Below are 6,000 nucleotides of genomic sequence, written 5' to 3' on the forward strand. Positions count from 1 at the left end.
TAGGGGAAGGCTACAAAAAGTTATCGCAGAGATATAAGCTGTCAGTGTCCACTGTGAGGAACATAGTGAGGAAATGGAAGACGACAGGCACAGTTTTTGTTAAGGCCAGAAGTGGCAGGCCACGTTTTAAAAAAAAAAAATAAAAAGGATGGTGAAAACGGTCAAAAACAGCCTACAGACCATCTCCAAAGACTTACAACATCAACTTGCTGCAGATGGTGTCACTGTGCATCGTTCAACAATTCCACGCATTTTGCACAAGGTGAAGCTGTATGGGAGAGTGATGCACACACCTTTTCTACACACACACACCACAAACTGAGTCGCTTGAGATATGCAAACACACATTTGGACAAGCCAGCTTCATTTTGAAATAAGGTGGTCTGGAGTGATGAAACAAAGATTGAGTTATTTGGTCATTACAAGGGGTACGTTATGCATGGTGGCAAAAGAACACAGCATTTCAAGAAAAACACTAGCTACCAACAATAAAATTTGGTGAAGGTTCCATCATACTGTGGGGCTGTGTGGCCAGTGCTGGTACTGGGAATCTGGTTAAAGGGTCGCATGGATTCCACTCAATATCAGCAGATACTTGAGAATAATGTTGAGGAATCAATCACAAAGTTGAAGTTACACCGGGGCTGGATATTTCAACAAGACAACGACCCAAAACACTGCTCAAAAAATCTACTCGGGCATTTATGCAGAGGAACAAGTACAATGTTCTGGAATGGCCATCCCAGTCCCCAGACCTGAATATCATTGAACATCTGTGGGGTGATTTGAAGCGGGCTGTCCATGCTCTGCAACCATTGAACCTAATTGAACTGGAGATGTTTTGTAAGGAGGAATGGTCCAAAATACATTCATCCAGAATCCAGACATTCATTACAGATTATAGGAAGCATCTAGAGGCTGTTATTTCGGCTAAACTGAGGCTCTACTAAATATTGATGTGATTTTTCTGTTGGGGTGCCCAAATTTATGCGCCTGTCTATTTTCATTTTGATGCATATTGAGCATTTTCTCTAAATCCAGTAAACCTTATTTCACTATTGAAATCTTACTGTTTACTTCAGTCATTTGATAGATCAAAATGAAATTGCTGATCCAAACTGAATAATAATAATATAAATGAAAATCATGGAAATTGTCATGGGTTCTTAAACTTTTGCATACGACTGCGCATATATATATATATATATATATATATATATATATATATATATATATATATATATATATATATATAAAATCTGTCTTACTTTTACTTTTCATTTAACAAGCATTTCTTAACTTTTTAGCCAAACCAAGATTTAACAATGCACTAAATAATAAAGCACAGCAGAAACGTGTGTTTTCTGGCTCCACCTGCTGGTATTGCAGAAAGTCAACGGTTCTCAAACCTTTTCACCTTTTCACTACTCAGCCTTTAGAATAAACTCCACCAAACCCATTCAGAACAGATGTTATATGAATATTATCAAGTCATTCAGATATTAGTGTCATTATATAAATATGTACTATGGTCTAATTGTTAGTACCATAGAGCCTTTTTCCACTAAAAGCAAACATTATATAAGTTGATATTATTTAGTTCTTCTTTAGTTATTGAGACTTGTATTAAACCCATTCTAGTTACAAGCTTAGCCAACTAATAATGATAAATACCCAGTTAGAAATACAGTAATTTTGATAAAAGTGGGCTGTGATGTCTACCACTGTAACATCATCATTATCATCATCATCATCATCATCATCATAATAAAAAAAAAAATAATAATAAATCATCCTAAGGGCAACTAAAGAAATCTCCAGACAGTGCTGGACTTCCTACATAACCACAACTAGACAAATGTTGCAGTGAAACAAAAACATCACATGAATCTGTCGTTATATGAAGTAGGAATGAATCTCAAGTGCTGCCATTTGATATTTTGGGGGTAAAATAGCAGTCAGTTAGTCACAAAGTCAGGACTTTGACTTATAGCATGACCACATGACTGTGCTTTCATTGTGGTTAAAACCAGTGTTTGAGTTTTGCTCTGTTATTTCAGGGCGACCGCACCAGCTGTCAGGTTTTGTGGAGGGACGTTCTTTGTCCTTCCGTTTTTCAGCTACCTCATTAGAGAATGAGAGGCCACAGCCTGCACTGTCACCTCTGTGTGCTGGGAACTTTTCTACAAACCTCAAATCTTCCCCCAGCCCTCATTAGAGAGGCATCTGGCACAGACAAACCAAGGGAAGAAAATACTTCAGGTGTGAGAGTAAATAAGAAATGGGCTCAATGTTAAACTTCTATTTTATAAAATGTATTTGTAGATACATGTATACAGTACAGTACAGTATATATACCCCTTACTGTAAAACAACCTCTGGAGTGTTTGTGTATTTTATTTATTTATTTTTAACACAATATTATACCTTTACTCATACTGTGATAGTTTTGCTGATATATTTACAAAAGATGACGGTCACAGCTGTTATTAGCAGTCGCTTGCTGTGCATGAAGTGAGGCAGACTGGCTTATAATAAATTCGAAAAATAAATCTTAAACATATCCAGGTTGCTTTAGGCTTTTTTCCCAAGTAAATCAGGGGTTAGGGGATTTAGTGTGGAAACGGTGCAGCATGCCTGCATGAGTTTCCTCAGTATGCCAATAGATGGAAAAACTGCCCTTTGGTGTAAGTGAGTATGTTTGTGCATTGTGCCCTGCAGTGGACTGGCATGCCATCCTGTATGATTTTCAACTTCACATTCAGTGTTCCCTAAAGAGGATCTGGAGTCCAGAACAGGATGAAGTGCTTACTGAAGATCAGCAAATGAATGACGTTATGTTTTTTAACGCTTTATTTTGACCAAAACAGAAGATCAGAAACATATGAAATGCACTAATAATGTTTATTCATGGATGTGCATATGGCTGATCTATTTTGGAAATGACTGTCAGAGCTTGTTGTACAGTACGTATCCTCAGTTAGTGGTGCATAAGGCAGTGAGGCAAACTCGCCATAACAAATGTTAACAAAACATCCATACTTTTAAGTGAGTGGGTTTAGTTTAGTAATAATGTACACTAAGTGGCATGTGTGAATAGTAATGACACAAATTGTGTACGGAGAGGAGACGATTCAAATGCCAAAAGAGACTTGGCATAGATTTCACAGTATTCTAGAACAATTCTGGAGGGATAATCCTAACTAATCAGTTAGTGTTTTAATGAGGGTGATAGACATCGCTGTATAACATGTCTGTCCAAAATGCAAAAGTGTTTAACTTTGAGATCTGGTCACCATTTAGTTCATATTGTTGAGCCCTTGTGCACTGTGGCATATTATCAGGAAATTTGATTTCAACATTAATGGACAAGTGAGCTCAATCCATTGTATAACACTGTGCTTTCTCAGAAGCCATAGTAGTAGTTTATAGTGTATACATATTTATTATCTGCAATCTCTGTAATATCTAATCTCTGTATTTAGATTTCCATCCTTATAAAAACATTAGACATGAGCTGGAGAGTGTTATCACACAAGCCGAAAACAATGCAATAAATATAGAACCCCACATGAGCAGATGCCATAGATGACTCAGGCTTGCCAGATATAAATGAGTTTACAAAGCAGTGCACCTCCAGCTACTTTCTAGATTGTTAGAGGGCAAAAAAAAGGGTTCATCAATTAAAAAAAAAAAAAAAACTCTATCAGCCCTAAATGACTGTATCTTGTAAAGTTGACTATTGGACTCCCAGTTGGTTTGTTTTTCTCTATTGACACACTCACATGTAGCCTTTTGTCTTTCATGCCTAAAGCTGGGTTGATGCCACTTCAAGATTCTGAGTTGGTGTATATCATACAGTTTACACATTTCTTAACTGGCTTGACATGTGTGATACAGTACTGACTTCAAATTACTACCAAGGTGACCCAGTTCTAGGGTGCTGAGTACCTCAACATCATATTATAAAGGATTTTTGTCTTAATAATCAGGTTTATAATATCTTTTTTTGATGAAGCAAACTTGAAGCACTGTAGTTTTAAAGGCATACAGCAAAATGGTTTATGGCACAGCAGAAATGACTTACAAATGGTTTGAAAATTTTGACAATAAAACCGAAGAAAGAGAACACAGTGATACCTTGAGATACGAGTGCTTTGATATACGAGATACGAGCTGTGATTCGACCAAATTTTTGCCTAGAGATACAAGCAAATTTTTGAGATAGGAGCATCCGAGCCGCTGCTGCCGCCGCCGAGACAAAAATCCTCAACAACCACATGTGCTCTGTTTCCCCCGCCTCAGCTTCCCGAGTCTCACTCCATTAAAGCCGCCTTTCCACTGCACACGACAAATGAATGACGGAAGTCATTCTTTCCTATGGAGAGTCGCAAAGGCGCTGCGTGAGGTGCCGACCATCTACGGCTCCGTAATTTTCGGATCCGTTTTGAGCATTGGATCTGTTAAAAAATTTGAACTTGTGTGAAATTTAGTTAAGTTCCATGTGTAAAGTAGCATTTAGAGCATACAGTAGCGAGTAAGTGAAGGAAAGTGAAAGTGTAATTCCTCCTAACTCTTCTGCCTGTTTACTCCTCCCTCAACATCCGTGCGCATCTTCCGTAAAGTAAAACCAGTTTATTTTTTTTAACATTCTCTTTTATTACTGTATGTTTTTATACAATATTTGTTATTTATAAATACAGGTACTGTACATTTTTCATATTCAAAACACATAAACAAAACAACTGGAGTGGAATTTTGCAAGCTGGAACGGATTAATGGGATTTCAATTAATTTAAATGGGGAAAATTGCTTTGAGATACGAGCAATTTGAGATACGAGCAAGGTCATGGAACAAATTAAACTCGTATCTCAAGGGATTACTGTACATTTTTTGGTCATCAGACTTTTTAATTACTAAAATGAAAAGAAATGATCTGTTTTTTATTGCAATACATTCTACTTTCATTAATGTATCTAAACCACAAATGGGGAAAGTTATAGTTAACTGAAGTCAGGTTTAAAAAAGTGTGATAAAGTTGACATCTGTGAGGATTTTTTCTGAGTTACACACACAGTTATTTGTTCTTTGGCATTTTCGGTTGCTCTCTGTAATTATGACACTAGTTACAACACTGTAAAACTGTATGATTTCATAGGTTGCCGAAAAGATCCTTTCATGAACAAACTGAATGGTCTTGTAAGAAACATTTTATCATTAGTGTCTTTGTACATTATTTTCCATTCTTTTATGGAAAATTATGCATTATTATTATTCTAACTAGCTTATTTGCTAAAACTAAGAAAACATATATAGCTATTAGGGATTGTTATTGATATTGTTATTACCATCTTAATACAAGAACCTCAAAAAAGTACTTGAAACAGGTTCCTTATCATTTCTTTAATGCAATGAGTCCGAAGTACAGGAGTCCGGTTATATTTTGTCTAATCAGATCTTTCCATTACTTAACAAAATATATAAAAGCCTTATTAAAATATTAACTAAGAGGTGTTAAATGCATAAAAAAGGACATTTCAGTGAGGAATTAGGTCACTTTATTCTTATATAAAATAGATGAGAAAATATTAATTGTTTCTTTTTGTAATGAGTCAATTTAATGAATACATTTGTGCACAAGGGCAGTGTGAGACTCACTGTGACCTTTAGTGGTGTTGGTTGTAATCGCAAGAACAGTTTGCTTCAAAGTAATGACAGACAAAATAATGACTGCTTAGAGAACCACACGACTCTGTAGTTAAACCATCATCATGTTGTCGTTTGCCCCTGCAGTTCCCAGTCTCTAAATGTACTTTCTTACTTCTATAAAACTGCTTGAATGATATGGAATTTATTTGTGAACATGTTCTTGGTCATGTCTTTGATTTTCTCTTCCATTTCAACTGTAGAGAATTGCAGTGATGTGGACTGCAGTGATTCCATTTTAGTGAACTAGTGATGTGTGAGTTGTAAAAGCCTGACAGAAGAGAATGAAAGAT

Source organism: Tachysurus fulvidraco, chromosome 20, assembly GCF_022655615.1.
Source record: "Tachysurus fulvidraco isolate hzauxx_2018 chromosome 20, HZAU_PFXX_2.0, whole genome shotgun sequence".
NCBI lineage: Eukaryota > Metazoa > Chordata > Actinopteri > Siluriformes > Bagridae > Tachysurus > Tachysurus fulvidraco.